Source organism: Narcine bancroftii, chromosome 1 (genome assembly GCF_036971445.1).
Source record: "Narcine bancroftii isolate sNarBan1 chromosome 1, sNarBan1.hap1, whole genome shotgun sequence".
Taxonomy (NCBI): Eukaryota; Metazoa; Chordata; class Chondrichthyes; order Torpediniformes; family Narcinidae; genus Narcine; species Narcine bancroftii.
Window position 1 is genome coordinate 428,026,942 of NC_091469.1, and position 17,265 is coordinate 428,044,206.

The window sequence follows — 17,265 nt, forward strand, 5'->3', positions numbered from 1 at the left end:
GAGGTACTCAATAAATATTCACCAAGGAAAAGGACATGGAGGACAGTAATAGGAAGGATAATGTGGAGAATGCTAATGTGTTAGGGCAGTTTGAGATCAAGAAAAAAGATGATGCCCAGTATTGAAAAATATTATGGTAGATAAGCTCCTAGGGTCTGATGGGATAGATCCCAAGCTATTGAATGAGGCAATTGTGAAGATTGTTGGGGGCTTGATGAAGCTTTTTGTATCCTCATGAACAAGTCAAGGTCCTAAAAAAAATGGAGAGTCATCATTTTTATTTCTTTGTTCAAAAAGGGAAATCCAGGAAATTAAATATCAATGTGCCTCACATCAGCAGTGGGGAAACTTTTGGAGATGATAGTTAGGGATAGGATTTACATGCATTTGGAAAGGCATGGCCAAACTCGGAAGAGTCAGCATGGTGTTTTGCAGAGCAGGTCACTTCTTACAAGCTCGATTGAGTTACAAGCAAACCCCACTTTACACGATTAATTCATCCCAATATTTACTCTTGTAAGATGAATTTGCTTTAAGTGATTAATAGAATAAATGGGAATAATTATAATGAATGTCCATTCTTTCAGATCATCCATAAAGACATAAAAAATGTGTTTTAGAAACAACTATTAGCTGCATACAATGCCAAAACCATTAAGGTTAATAAAATTAATTATGAATAATTTCTTAGAAAAATTATTTGTCCAAAGTTGTCAGCACAGACTTTGATTTTTTTTAATCTCATTATACATTTTCCTACAGCTAGCAATTGCTTTTTCAAAATTGCTGCGGACTTCCATGGTTCTTTCCATGATCGGATCGACATTTGGATAAAAATCCTTGGCGACTTCAACAAGGTCAAATCCTTTTTGAAAAATTTCCGGAAAATTTTCAGCTGCACTTTTATCAGTACAGGCAGCTTCCCCTCTAATTCTTACATTGTGTAATCCTGTTCGATGTGTAAAACAGTCAAACCAACCTAAACCTGCAGCAATAGTTACGTATCCCCTGGAAATTTAGTTTCTTTAAGCATCGGAAAGATGTTTAAAGCTTTGGTTTGAATGTTTTTTGTACAAAATGATATTTGCTTTTGGTTACAATCTTCAATCTGAAGATGAAGTAACCGTTGCATTTCAGTCATGAAAAGAGTTCTGTTTCAGCTAATTTGCATGCTTAGAGAAACTGATGCAACTATACCTTGTTCTTTATATTCGTGCTTCTTACTTAAAATTGTTTGTACATTGACTCATTGTAGCCCAGATCATGTCTGATTTTCACATTGCTGGAACCATCGTCATGTCATTTAATAACTTCAAGTTTTTCTTCTAAAATAATTGTTTTTCTTTTCCTTTTAATGTCACTGTCAGATTCTTTTCCATATTTTCTTTTATCCAAATTAATTAGAATCAGAATTTATCGTTATGAACAAGTCATGAAATTTGGTGTTTTTCGGTAGCATCAATAGTGCAAATTTTTATATTATAACCATCTTATGACATTATTATGAAAAAAATTAAAATAATAGTGCATGAAAAGTAAGTATGCTTCCTTGATTATTCAAAAATCCGATGGCAGCAGGGAAGAAGCTGTCCTTGTGCCGCTGAGTGCTCATCTTTAGGCTCCTATACCTTTTTCCCAATGTAGCAGAGTGAAGAAGGCATGCCCTGGGTGGTGGGGGTCTTTGAGGATAGGGGCTGCTTTTTTAAGACACCACCTCATGTAGATGTCCTCGATGCCGTGATGTCTGTGATGTTGCAGGCTGAGTTAACAAGCAGCTGGAGTTTATTCTTGTCCTGAGAGATGGCGCCTCCATACCAGGTAATGATGCATCTGTCAGAATGTGTTCCACGTTGCTCTGTTAGAAGTTTACGAGAATCGTCAGTGACATAACAAATCTGCTCAGACACCTCACAAAGTACAGCTTCTTTGTGATTTCATCATCATGAAGGCTCAGAGATGTTGATACCCAGGAATTTGAAGTTCTTTATCCTCTCTACCATTGAACCCTCAATGAGGATGGGGTCATGTTCCCCTGACTTCCTCCTAAAGTCCACAATCATCTCCTTGGTTTTACTGACATTGAGGATAGGGTTGTTGTTGTTACACCACTCAATGAGCTGATTGATCTCCCGCCTGTAACATTTCCTCATTGCCGATTGTGATTGTTTCAACACAAATTTAATGGGGTACACACTGATTCTGACTGTGATTTGCACATATTTTATTGAAGGCCGATCACACGATTTACTTGTACCTCAAACTTTCCAGAAAGATCTTGTGGTAACTGTATAATTGCACACGTAAAACAGGAAATGGTTGCAGTTTTCCAAATCACAGTAAGTGAAGTTTGCATTGATTGAAGTAGCGTATAGTGCCAATCTCTTGCCCGCCCGACTCACGCTGCCGGACTCCCGCTCACCTGACTCGCACTGCCAGTCTCTCCCCCTCACCCGCTTGACTTGTGCTGCCATCTTCTCCCTACTTGCTGGATTTTGGAGCTTTCTGGATTTTAGATGTCCGGATAAAGGATAAAGGATAAAGGATCGTGTACCTGTATATGAGTGGAAAGAAAAGGGATGAGAACCATGGCTGTAATCTACTTGCATTCACAAAAAGTGGAGAACCTTACAGGATTTTTTTGAAGGACACTCCCCTGGTATTTTAAATTTCCAATCTAGGAAAGCAAGCAAGGATCATTCCACTTGATATCCACTGGGACTTATTTAAGTGCCCCTATACCATTTTACATTAAAGAAAAGAAAGACCTCTGGTAGGCCATCAGAGGACACTCAGCCAGAAAGTATTTAAGCAGGTGATGGGAGAGAGAAAATGTTGGTTAGATAAGGGAAGGAAATATGGTGTGAACCTGAGTCAGGAGAGCTTCTCACATTTCTCCCGTCCCTGTGGGAGCTTGGGGGGATCCTTCTTCTCTTCTTTGGCCTGAAAAAGGAAATTGCATACTTTTTTGGAGATTCTTATCAACACTCTCAATGGCAGGTAGTCTACAAATAAACCCTTTGCCTCAGGTTTAAATTGAACATAGAACATTACTGCACAGTACAGGCCCTTTGGTCCTCCATGTTGTGCCGACCCATATATTCCTACCAATAAAATGTATTAACCCCTTCCTACCTTGTAGTTCTCCATTTTTCTTTCATCCATGTGTTTGTCGAAGAGTCTCTTAAATGTCTCTAATGTTACACACTCCACCATCATCTCCAATAAGGCATTCAGAAAAAAAATTGCCCCTGATGTCTCCCCTAAACTTTCCTCCCTTCACTTTATAGAGATGTCCCCTGGTGCTTGCTATTCCTGCTCTGGGGAGAAAAAAAAGGCATTAGCTGTTCACATTGTCTATGCCTCTTGTATGAATCTTTTCTTTGAAGTGAAGAAGGATGAAAAGAGACTTAATGGAAGTCTACAAGTCTCTTTTCATCCTTCTTCGCTCCAAAGAAAATTGTCCTATGTCTCAGCCTTGTCAAAGGAGACTCACTTTTCATTCCAGTCAACATCCTGATAAATCTTTGCACCCTCTCAATATCTTCTACATCCTTCCTATAATGAGGTGACCAGAACTGAACACAATACTCTAAGTGCGATCTCACCAGAGATTTATAGAGTTGTAACATAACTACCCTATTCTTGAATTCAGTCCCCCTATTAATGAAGCCCAACATCCCATAGGCCTTCTTAACTACCCTACCAACTGCATGGCAACTTTGAGAGATGCCTGGATTTGGACCAAAGGTCCCTCTGTTCCTCCACACTGTTAAGTAGCTGTACTCAGCCTTCTGGTTTGACCTTCCAAAATACCTCACCTCATTTATTCAGATTACATGCCATCTACCATTTTTCCACCCAGCTCTTCATCCTGTCTATATCCTTTTGTAACCTATGGCAAACATCAACACTATCCACAACTCCTTCAACCTTCGTATCTTCAGCAAACTTATTGAACCATCCTTCTGCTTCTTCATCTAGGACATTTATAAAAATCACCAAGAGCAGGGATCCCAGAAAAGATCCCTATGGAACTCCACTAGTTACTGACCTCCAGGCACAATGCTTTCCATTCCCTACTATCCTATGCTTTCTACATGCAAGCCAAATTTTAATCTACACAGTGAAGGTTGCATGGATCTCATACTTATTGACTTTCTGAATGAGTCTCTCACAGGGGACTTTGTCAAATGCCTTACTAAAATCCATACAGACCACATCCACTCCCCTACCTTCATCAATTTCTATTGTTACCTCCTCAAAAATTGCAATCAGGCTCATGAGGCACAACTTTCCCTTCATAATGCTATTCTGACTATGCTTGAATAGAGTATATTTCTTCAAATAATCATAGATCCAATCTTTAATAGTTCAAATTGTTTGCACACCACTGTAAGAGTCACGAATCTATAATTCCCAGGATTCTCTCTATGACCTTTTTTTTTAAACAAAGCGATCACATTTGCCATTCTCTAATCTTCTGGTACCACCTCTGTGGCCAAGGAGGACTTGAAGATCATAGTCAATTCCCTCTAATGATTTTTCCCCTCAATTCCTACACCAACCTAGGGTATATTGCTTTTGGACCTGGTGATTATCAATCTTAATGTTTTTAAAAGATCCAACACTTCCTCTTCCATAATCCAGCACACACACCTGTTCTATTCCATCCTTACCCTGACCAAGACTGAAGCATTCATTTACGGCCTCCTCTGCCTCCATGTTGCCTCCTTTATCCTTAAGCGACCACCTGCATTCTCATTATTCCTTAGTTCTTCACATGTGCATAGAAAGGTCTTGGGGTTTTCCTTATTCCTACATACCAAGACCTTTTCATGCCCCCTTTGAGCTCTCATAAGTCCTTTCTTAAGCTTCTTCCTGGCTATTATATAAATCTCATGAGCCTTTCTTGTTTCCTGTTTTCAAAATAAAATGTATGCATCCTTCTTCCTCTTAGCAAGCTACCTCACCTGTTTTGTCAACCACAGTTCTCATTTCCTACCCTCTTTTCCCTGTCCCAGTGTGACAAACCTATCCTGAATCCTAGACCCTAACCTTCCGTGCTTTATCCCTTGAACATCTGTTTTCAATTTCATGACTCATCCTATCGTAATAGCCCTTCTCCAATTAAACACTTTCCCATTTTGTCTGCTTTTATCATTGTCCATGGCAATGCTGAATGTCAGAGAGTTGTGGTATCTCTCACCAAAATGCTACCCCACTGACATATACATTAGCTGACCAGGTTCATTAACCAGCACTAGATCCAGTATGGCCTCTCATGTTGGATGGTCTACGTGTCAGAAATCCTTCTTGATCACATCTTACAAATTCAGCCCCATCCATCCTTCTTGTAATCAGGAAGTGCCAGTCAATATTAGGGAAGTTAATGTCTCCATAATAACAACCCTGCAATTTCTGTACCATTCCAAAATCTGCCTGCTTATCTGTTTCCTAGTGTCCCGAGGGTTATTTGGGGGCATAGAAACTATTTGCAGTGCAGTAATAGCTCCCTTCCTATTTCTGACTTTCACCTACACTGACTCAGTAGACATTCCCTCTGCAGTTCTCCCTTTCTATAGCCATAATACTATCCTTGACCAATGATGCTACTCACCCTCTTCTCTTACCACATATCCTTTTCTTTTTAAAACACCTAAACCATAGAATATTATAGCATAGAAACAGGCCTGTTTTGTCAACCATAGTTCCCATTTGGCCTTCGAGTCTGTGCCAAAACATTTTTTCTGCCTCATCCCACTGACTTGCTCTAAGTCCATAGTCCTCCATACCTCTCCCATCGATGTACCTATATAAATCCTTCTTAAAAGATAAAATTGAGCCCACATTCTCTGTGTGAAAAAGCTCCCACTCATGTTCTCCCTAAACATATAGATATTTTTTTAATAGATAAATTGGGGCAGGTATATTAGTGTAGGTCACATACTAACACTTTAAAACAGATCTTATTTAAAATACTGGAGCTCTGCTCATGCAAGACAGGCCAGTTCCAAGAGCCTTTGCAAAAGCTTTGGAGAGTGCCCAAGTAACTTCACTAATGGATTGTTGTTTACAAAAAGGCAACAAATGAAAGAACTTGTCAGAGGCACAGACTGTCTGGAGAGAGGGAGAGAGAGAGAGAGAGAGAGAGAGAGAGAGAGAGAGAGAGATGGAATTGAATTCTGCAGTTTTACAGTCAGCAGCAGCAGCTGGGGCTGGGACAGGACAAGCTGGTAAGCTTGTGGAAAACCCCATTTGGAAGACAGGATATGATTGCCTCGTTCAGCCTGGTCAAAGCCCTTATGGTTTATGAAAGAGGAGAGGACTGGCTGTCTAATGTTTCACTTGAAACAAGGGAAACAAAAAGGAACTCTGTGGTGACCTGAAAGAAAGAGGTTATTGTGGTGAATGTCTGTCAGGCTGCCTGTCTCCCCTCTGGCAAGCCTTGCTGTACTAACATTGGCTGTGCATTATCTCTACTGTTAAGGACACTCCCCTTGGATATACTGTATATGCATCTATTGTCTTTCATTATTGTACCATGAGTTTCTGCTAATAAAAGCCATGATTATTGTTTGACCACATCGTCTTTGTCGACTTCATCAACTGGCACTTCAGTTATCATCTGGAGAACCCTAAAGGGGCATGTTTCTTCGTCAAGACACTGAAGTAGCTGATTAAAAAGGAATCAGTTGTGGGAGTCCAGCAAGCAACAAATCTCTCTCTGAAAACCGACAAGAACCTTCCTGAACGGTAACCATTTACCTTTCAAGCACCAAAGGCTGGTGAACTTTATAAATGTTAAATTCTGTGTACAGTATAAGAATTGCCTGCAACCAGTGAACTTGGAGGAATGAGAAGTGAGATTGGAATGTGAATCAAAGAACCTTCCTGACTAACTTCCCATGTGGGACCTTGTCAAATGTCTCATTAAAGTCCATGTAGGCAACATCCATAGCCTTTCCTTCATTAATTTTCCTGGTAACTTTTTCAAAAAAACTCTATAAAATAGGTTAAACATGACCTACCATGCACAAAGCCATGTTGACTATCCCTAATCAGTTCCTGACTATCCAAATAATTCTATACCTTCCAGTAATTTACCTAATACTACCTTCTAATGTCACCAGCCTATAATTTCCAGGGTTAGTATTGAAACCTTTTTTAACAGAACAATGTGAGCTACCCTCTAATCCTTAGGCACCACACCTATGGCCAAGGAGATTTTTAATATTTCTGCCAGAGCCCCTGCAATTTCTATACCAGCCCTCCTCAAGATCTGAAGGAATATCTTGTCAGGCTCTAGTATCTGCATTAGGAAATCCTGCCCTTCCACCAGCCAAGTCTCTGTAACAGCCACCACATTGTGATCCATGCCTAAATTCATCTCCTTTATTCGTAATACTCCTAACATTGAAATAGACACATTTCAAACTCTCTAGCTGACTACATTTATGTTTCCTTCCCTGCCTCACAAATTCAGAAAACATTCCATCATGCTTTTAACCTTCTGTCCTATTCTCTACACTCTTATTCAAGCTCCCATCCCTTTGCCAAAGTAGTTTAAACCTTCCCCAACAGTTCAAGCAAATCTATCAAAGTTATCTTTCCAGTTCAGATGTGGCCCATCCTTTTTTTTTACAGGTCAAACCTTCCCTTGAAGAGATCCCAATGATCTGAACCCCTGTCAACCTGCTCTAAAACTTCAGCCATACACTCATCTGTCACAACTTCCTGATCTGACCCTCAATGACATGTGGCAAAGGCAGCAATCCCAATATCATCACCCTTGAGGTCCTACTTTTCAGATTATTTCCTAACTCCCTATATTCTCTCCTCAGGATATCATCCCTACTCCTATCTATGTCATTGATCCCCATGTGTACCACAACATCTCGCTGCTTTCTCTCCCGCCTGAGAATGCTGTGGACTTGATCAGAGGTATCCCTGACCCTCGCACCTAGGAGACCACCTACCATCTGGGTGCTTCGATCTCATTGACAGAACTTCCTATCTGTATTCCTAACAAATGAATCCCCTATCACTATTTCTCTCCTCTTCTCCCCCTTCTGAGCCAAAGGGCCAGAGACCTGACCAACATGATTTGTCCCTCATAGATAATTTCCCTCCCCCAACAGTATCCAAAACACTTACCCTCATTTATTTCTTACTGCCCATTATCTGTAGCACTCAGTCCAGCCAATCACCATTCATATACTTACAGTTATGTTCCTACCAATTTGCAGAGATTGTTCCAGCTCCTCCATTTAAAATAGTCCATTTGATACATATTAACCTTATTTTGCCTGTTATATCATGCTTTCAGTTAATAAAATTTGAATCAATTCATTTATAATGCTTTCCTTATATTTCACCAATAAGTTGGGAAGCAGTTGGTCTTCTTGCAGTGATTATTGGATAGCCAATGAAGCAGGCAGGTTGAAGATTAGATGAGAATCCCAGGTATGGTAGAAATAATTGACATAACCTAATTTCAATAAGGATATCAGTCACATGTAAAGCAAACAAGTTTCATTTCCTATGTATAACTGTTCTATATAAGAAGTTTATTGAAAAATGATGACCGTATCAAGAGTAGGTTCCTGGAGCAAATGCCTGAACTACTATTATCTGCTTTCCATTACATACCAAATTATGGCTTTTTTTTTTCAAGATGAGAAGTGAACCATAGATTTTAGATAAATTGCATTTGCTGAGTAAGATTCTAACTGTTTTTCTTATGCCCAACCAGTGTCGATGATGATTCATACATTATTTTAAACCTAAGTTCAGTTGGCTGTGAGCTCTTTTTCTTTATGAACACAGTGTCTCAGTTACATGGCAGGAAAGTTGGCCTCTGATGCAAATGTGATTCTTTTCACTTTTTTTTATTGAATTATTATTTTCTCAATCTCATGCTCGATAATGGATCTCTAAAAAATATTTTTCCTAATATTTTCCATCCATTTATCTAAGGTATCACATTATATGTGTTATGATTTAAATAAACATGACTCATAGATGTTCCAAATGCAGCTTTAGTTTGTAAAAATTGGGAGATTAGTCATTCTGAAATCTGTATTTAGTTTATAGAATGAATTCAAGTTAAACAAATCTCAAATTACCTTGTTAATTAAAATATTATGAATTATAAGTTTATGCATAGTTAATGAAAATATTTTGATTTTTCAATCACATCCAACGACTTCTTGTTATATGTTGCTCAACACAACCATGAAAATCCAAGCTTAATACCTTGAGCTCAAGTTGAATATAATTGTTTTTTTTTCTCTCTACCTATCCTTCAGGATTTCATACATTTTGGATATCTGACATTTAAAAGATAAGAAAATAATAGAACATTAGAACATATTTGATATTTGATATAGAAATCAGGCAAGATTGGGCATTATACTATATTTTAAAACAGCATTTTTATTAAGCTAGTTGCTTTTAATACTTTAATGGCCATTGACATATTTCTTCAACATGGTAATGTTGATTTCCAAATCTTAAAAAAATCATTTTAAAAGGCAATATTCATTAATTTAAAAATCATTGTTCTTGATCTTGTTGCAAATAATGAGCACCTCCTCTCAGCTTGTGAATCTGCCGTGGTCAGCTTGTGCTCACAAGTTAGTCCTTCCTTATTGGTTGGAGTTCTGTATGCTAATGAGCTTGTGTTTGTTGTGAAAATATCATGTGGGAGTTAAGAGGCAAGTGAGCATGAAAAAGCCACATGCAGGAGATACACGTGCCTCGTGCAATGCCAGGACCCCTGTTGGTAAGATGGTAGCCAAACCTTTCAAAATCAAAGTTTCTGAATATCCACAACAAAATTAAATATTCAAAGCATGTTAAAAGTTTATTTAGAAGTAATCATCACTAGTATTGAAAAAAAATATATAGAGGGGTTTTTTAATAATAAAATGCTTAACCAAAATTAAACACATTTATTTAATGCTAATTAGTTTGATTGAAATGCTTTTGTTCAACGTTCCTCCTTCATTTCTAACCTTACACAGTTTTGGTGTTAAATGCTATGTAAAATTAGGAAGTTTGCCTACTACCACAAGATGCTATGAGGAATTTATGTCTAAATGTCCATTGCATGAAGACAACTCTGAGTGGGGATAGTTGTCTGGAGGAAGAGATTAATCCAGGTTAGTGAAGGTCAAGAAGGAAATTCTAGACAGTAGTGGTGAAAAGAAAGCTTCAAGCATTTAGCCTAGATGAATAGATCTAGTGTGGAGATGGAAGCATGGCTTACAGGAGCCCACTTACTTTTGTGGAGAGGCGATTAGCACATCTGTTTTATTTTGGAAAATATAGTGACCAAGAAAAGCATTGGAAAAAATAATCAATCTTTGAACTGACAGGTTTGGACCAGATTTCTGGAAATGATAGAAGAGAATGTTGTACAAAGGGGACAGAGTCAGCTACTATTTCTCCAGGGACACCTCCCTTTGTGTTTCCCTGCTTCACATCCATTTCCACTCACTACTCCCAATCCCCAACAAACCATAGAATGTGTAACACCCATCCTTTCACCCCCTCCCTCGCAACCATCCAGGAATGATCCAGGTTCACCTAGACTTCTTCCAACCTGGCTGCTTGCATAAGATCCTCACAACGTGGCCTCCTGTCTATCGGTGAAAGACTAGGCAACCATTTTGTTGAGAAACTTCCATCTTGGGCATCTTGCACCAAGTAATTTTAACTCTTACTTCCTGTCTGTTCTTGGCCTTCTCCACTGTCACCGAGAGATCAAATGTAGATTGGAAGAAGAATATTCTGAGTGACAAGAGACTGCAGATGCTGAAATCTGGATTAAAAATAAAACAAACTGATGGAATTACTCAACAGATCAAAGTAGCATCAGTGGGGGACGGAGGAGGAAACTGCTGACCCTTCAGGCTAAGACCCAGCATCGGGACTGACAATGGGGGGAAAGAATATTCTGCTTTGATAGCTTACAGGCCAATAATATGAACATTGATTTTTCAATTTCATGTAATCCACATCCCCAATGTTCTTGTCCTGCATGCCCATCAATTTTTATTATCTGTATACTTCTCAAATCCCCTATCCCCCATACCTGGCTCTATCTATTCACTTGGTTCCACCATTACCTTCCTGCCTCTCTCCCATTCCACCCACTCCCCCCACCCCCTCTCAACCAGCCCATACTACTATATAGTAGTAATCCTTCCTCTTCCTGATGCAGGGTCTTGACTCTGAATGCCCTCACAGTGGTGGTCTAACTCATGGAGCTCTTTGAGTGCTGTGGTCTTGTTCCAGATCACACGTCTGCAGTCTCTTTTACCTTCAAACTATTGTTCAGAAAGAAAGATAATCCAGTTTTAGTAACAGAGCATCAAGAATTCAATTTCAAGTTTATGATCTTCTGACTATACATATACAACCAGATGAAACTGTGTTTTCCAACACTCATGACAACTGAAATGACAGCTGGAAACTGATAGGATTCACTTCTATCAATCAATTTGTTCTGGACTTACCTTAAAATTACATTAAGATTCATAACATCTTTGAACAATTAATTTGAGAATGAAACTATATTCCATGATTGATTTTTCCATCATATCTGCTATTTAAATCGACTCTTCAAGTTTCAATAACCTAGCCAAGAAGAAGAGGTATTTGCGGAAGGAGGCCTATTCAGACACCTTGTTTTAAAATAACCATTACATTTTGCTGACCTCTGTTGTGAATACCTTCCAGGGAGGGTGGAACCATCAAAGGCAAACTGCCCAGAAACACCAGTGGCAATGATCATTAAATGCAATGATGCCTTTTGTATTCTGATTGATATTTTAAAACATGGTAGAAGCCAATTCCAGCCATTTAAATGTGTGCTACCCCATTACACCCAATTAACACAACCCCATAAGTTTTGGAAGATAGGAGGAAACTGGAGAACACAGTGAAAACTCTGCAGGTTATAGAGAGAATAAATACATTACAGATTACACTGGATTCAAACCCAGGTCACTGGTGTGATAATAGAATCACACTAACCATTACACCATCTGCCACGTTAGACCACTTAACATAACATAACAAAACAATTACAGCACAGAAACAGGCCATTAGGCCCTTCTAGTCCGCACCGAACCAAACATCCCTTTCTAGTCCCAGCTCCCTGCACAATGCCCATAACCCTCCATCTTCTTCTCATCCATATACCTGTCCAACCTTTTCTTAAATAATACAATTGACTCGGCCGCCACTATTTCTCCCGGAAGCTCATTCCACACGGCTACCGCTCTCTGAGGAAAGAAGTTCCCCCTCATGTTACCTCTAAACCTCTGCCCCTTAATTCTTAACTCATGTCCTCTTGTTTTAATCTTTCCTCCTCTTAACGGAAATAGTCTATCCACATCCACTCTGTCTATCCCTTTCATAATCTTAAATACTTCTATCAAATCCCCTCTCAACCTTCTACGCTCCAAAGAATAAAGACCTAATCTGTCCAATCTCTCCCTATACTCTAGATGCTTAAACCCAGGTTTAACTTGAGACCAGCAAATTCATTTTGTCCCAATGAGGGGTTCCAGACAAAATTATGAACATTCTTTTTCTCCCACGGATGCTTCTTGATCCGTTGAGTTCTTCCAAATCAGAATCAGAATTTATTGTCATGAACAAATCATGAAACTTAGTGTCTAACATCACATTTAGCTTCAGACTCCGGCTAGGAAGTTAAAAAAAACCTGGTGTTAACAAGATTCAATTTATTACCATAGTAATAAAACAGTATCATATTACATAAAATTTATTTTTGCTTGCTTCAAGGCAGACAGGAATTGCCTTAATGCCTCTTACAGTCAGAGAGAGAGAGAAGCAAAAGAGAAACCCCCAGAAATACCGAGTGTCCAGAGATTCACCTCCAGCGCTTCCATAGCCCCCACAGCCAGACAGAGTCCAACCAATCCATTGGCAACCTGTGCTCTAGATATGAACATCCGACATGGTCAGGAAACCTTCAGCACCTCAGCACCTCCTTGCATCCCAGTTCCAATTCCTGGTACCACTCCAGCCAGTTCAAGCCAGTCTCCAGCAGTCCGCAGCCCAGTGCGAGTTTCCCAGCAGCAGTCTCCAGCATTTCACAGCTTCCATGGGTTCCTCACCTCGAATTTCTAGCAGCCCGCTGCATGCTCTGGTCCTTCAGCCGCAGAACCCCCTCACTAGTCTACCACTATGGTCACCATCCCTGCAGGTTGTCTTCTCTGTTTCCCCATCTCCGACAGGGGCTGATCTTCCCATCTTCCCATCTTCTGGTGCTCTGCTCCAGTCCTCTGCTTCCCTGGGGTCTGCAGCCCCTCGTGGCTGCTGCCGATTAATAGGAGCTGCCATCTTGGACGCAGACCCACGGTCGCGAGATTTCAAATAAAACCCCCCGTCAGCTCCCTCGATGGGCTGTTCAAAGCCCATTCAGAGCTGACAGCAGCTGACTGGGCAGCTGGACCCTGCAGGAGCACTGCATCTCCGCTCCCTCGCTCCCCGTGGGTCCGCTTGAGAGCAGCATGGGTTATAAATGGGGAGCAGTAAGAGAGAATTCACCTATGGAAAGCAAAGGCAAACTTCTTCAGGGTAGGCATCCCTTGAAGTACTTTCACAGAATTGTTGTAGTAGTCAGAAGTAAATCACAAAAATGTGTAGACACCGTGGTTGAGGTAAAAACACAAAATGCTGGAGAAGCTCAGCAGGTCAGGTAAAGATACAGAACTGATGTTTCGGTTTGAGCAGTAACAAAAGTTCATAAGCACCAATTGATGTAATGTTAGATTTGATGAACAAGCTGTCATACTTTGATGAAGGACTTAAACTCGAAATATTGGTGTTATATCTTAGCTTCTTATAGACAATGATGATCTTCTGAGTTTCTTTTATGCATTAAACTTCTTTCTTTGGCTTGGCTTCGCGGACGAAGATTTATGGAGGGGGTAAAAGTCCACGTCAGCTGCAGGCTCGTTTGTGGCTGACAAGTCCGATGCAGGACAGGCAGACACGGTTGCAGCGGCTGCAGGGGAAAATTGGTTGGTTGGGGTTGGGTGTTGGGTTTTTCCTCCTTTGTCTTTTGTCAGTGAGGTGGGCTCTGCGGCCTTCTTCAAAGGAGGTTGCTGCCCGCCAAACTGTGAGGCGCCAAGATGCACGGTTTGAGGCGATATCAGCCCACTGGCGGTGGTCAATGTGGCAGGCACCAAGAGATTTCTTTAGGCAGTCCTTGTACCTCTTCTTTGGTGCACCTCTGTCACGGTGGCCAGTGGAGAGCTCGCCATATAACACGATCTTGGGAAGGCGATGGTCCTCCATTCTGGAGAAGTGACCCACTCAGCGCAGCTGGATCTTCAGCAGCGTGGACTCGATGCTGTCGACCTCTGCCATCTCGAGTACTTCGACTACAATCACAACATCTGCAGACTTTCTTGTTTAACTATTGGTCAAGTGGGCAAGTTTGAGGGATATCTAAAAGAGGAAAAGAATGATGTGAAAGGACTAATTTTGGAGCTCGGGCTCTGAAGACAAGGTGAACAATGGAGGAAGGTATGCACAAAAGGCTTGAAGTAAAGGAGAAAAGATACAGCAAGCAGTTTTGCTAAGAGAAAATGAGTGTTAATTAAACTAGGAAGTTTACAGTGGAATTGTCAACAGTTAAATGGAAGACTGCAGGAATGAGCAATAGATGCAGCCCACAAAGATCAACATAAAGCAGTTCAGATTGTAGTCCTTCAGCAGAGAGTGGTTGTACTTCTAATGCATAAACATGAATAGTTGTACCAATTAAAACGTTTTTTCCATGGTCTGAACTTCAGAGACCTGCGAGTTTAAAGCAATTCAAATGAGTTTAGTTGTTTGTGCAATTTTAGAGGTTGCAAATTCCACTTCTTTTTTTGTACTCAGTGTTAGAATCATTAGGCAATGAATGCCTCAGTAGACTATTGAGTTATTGTAATTACCTAGATTAAAGGGTTGGGCTACTGATTTACATGTCAACTAGTCAAGTTTACCATCAGCTGATAAGAGAAAAAATGCACTTTTATTAGTTGGTCAGGGTTATAAAGCCTTGAAATAGTCACCCTGGGGCTCTGCTACTAATTATCATCAGTTTGTAGAGATAATGGAATCTCCTGCTGTTATGGATCTAATGGGTTTTTGACCATTTTACTGCTTGTCTTTCAGTGGCAATGAAATGTAATACACTCACTCAAAACTTGTCAGGAGTTACATTCATAACAATGCAGAAAATGTGATGAAAGTGAAACACAAAAGTCTGAATACACTGTGAGTGTAAAAAACAGAAATGCTAGAGGAACTCAGTAGGCCTTGCAACGTTCATAGGAGGGAAAGTTATAAAACAGATTTTTTGGGGGCCTGATTCCTTCTTCAAGGTGTTTTTAAACTCAAAATGTGATGAAACAAGAAAGTCTGCAGGCTTTGTGATTGGAGATAGTTTGCAAGTTAATTAGACAGAGCTTATCTCAGTTCAAATGATACTTTTAATTTGGGCAACATAATAGCCTGGTTTATGCAACAATCTGTACCTGCCTAATTGAGAAGATTAACAGTCATCTATCCTTTTCTGCAAATATGACTGAAGTTCAAAGCAACAATTTCACCTGCTTATTAATTCAGCACAATTTGCTGAATTCGTTCAGGGTTCTGTTCTAAGCTTATAAAAATCTCTGAAATAAAACTAGCAATGTAGTTTTAACATACTATTTCTTGCTTGACCACCCAAGAAATCCATCTTTCAATTAATTTTGTTTTGGACATTTGGCATGGTTCTTGATTGAGCACTAGCAGCTTAAACTCTCTTTTAATAAAATTTATGCAAAATATATTTGAACGGAATGTTGCTCATGGTAAATTAAGTAATTACTCTTTAAACACTTTTATATCCTAAAACTGAACAAATGCAATGTGGAGAATCAAGAGGCATTTTCAGTATTAACAGCTGAATATGTAGCATCCTACCAAGTTAATTGACAAAGTTGCCACAGGAATGTAATAGAAAGTGTGTGTGTGTGCGTGTGTGCGTGTGTGTGTGCACGCACGATAGAAAGACAGAGTCATGTGAAAAGGGTGTTATCCTTTTCCTCATAAATGATTGGAAACGTGGATTCATTTTTTGATTTGATGATCTTGGCCTGGACCTATACTCCAAGGAAGTTCTAAATGGGGTTGAAAGAAAGCATTCATCTCTTTAATTCCAACAGCTGTGGTGTCAGACTTGTGAATTCCTGATGGACTATGGAAATAGTTTTTATTTGTAGTGCTTGAATGCCAAAATTGGGCAATTCCACTAACATTTAGTGAGGTGACCATGATTTCAGTTTGGTGGATAGACTTGTGTGATTCCAAACACATCATGTTGTCAAGGTGACCCAAAGGGTCCAGTTTATTTGAGGCCAAAAAAGACCCCAAAGCATTAGAATATGTGATTTAGGATCTTGCCAACAGCAATCATTAACTCTTGGACCTCAATAGTGAATGCTGATTTTTAGAGATAGCCTTTAAAGAATAACTAGTTTGGATTATCAGGGACTCTTGGAACTACTGTGATCTTCGAAACTGAAATTTCCACCAGGAAATTTAACACTCACTTCCCATTTGCAGCAGCCTTCGAGAAGATTCAGGTTCCGTTCCTGCTTCTTAAACTTGAGCAGGTCCAGAATTACATTGGAGGTCATTCAGGATTCCAAAAAGTACATTGTCCTTGACATTGTATTTCAGCATGCACAAAACTATCATGTGGCCCACAGATCCAACTCATGTATTCCAAAATAGGTTAAAAAAAATTTTTAATCTGTAGAAGTAAAAACACACAATGCTGGAGAAACTCAGCTGTTCAAACAGTGTCCTTTATATACCAAAGGTAAAAATACATAACCGATGTTTCGGGCTTGAGCCCTTCTTTAACATATAGAAAAATGTCGGCAGGCATCTGAACAAAAGAGATGATGGAAAGTGGTAGTCGCAAAGGCAGGAGGAGATAGGTGGAGAAGGGATGGAGAGGACAGCTGTGATCAAGGGGAGGAGGGGTGGGCAGGTGAAGGGAGGGAGGAAAATGTGAAAGGGAATGGGAAAGGTGAAAAGGGAAGAGGCGAGCAGGTTAGGAGAAACCAGAAAAGTCGATGTTAATGCCATCTGGCTGGAGAGTGCTCAGACAGAAAATCAGGTGTTGTTTCCCCAATATGTGGGAAGTCTTGGTGGGACAGTACACAAGGCCATGGACAG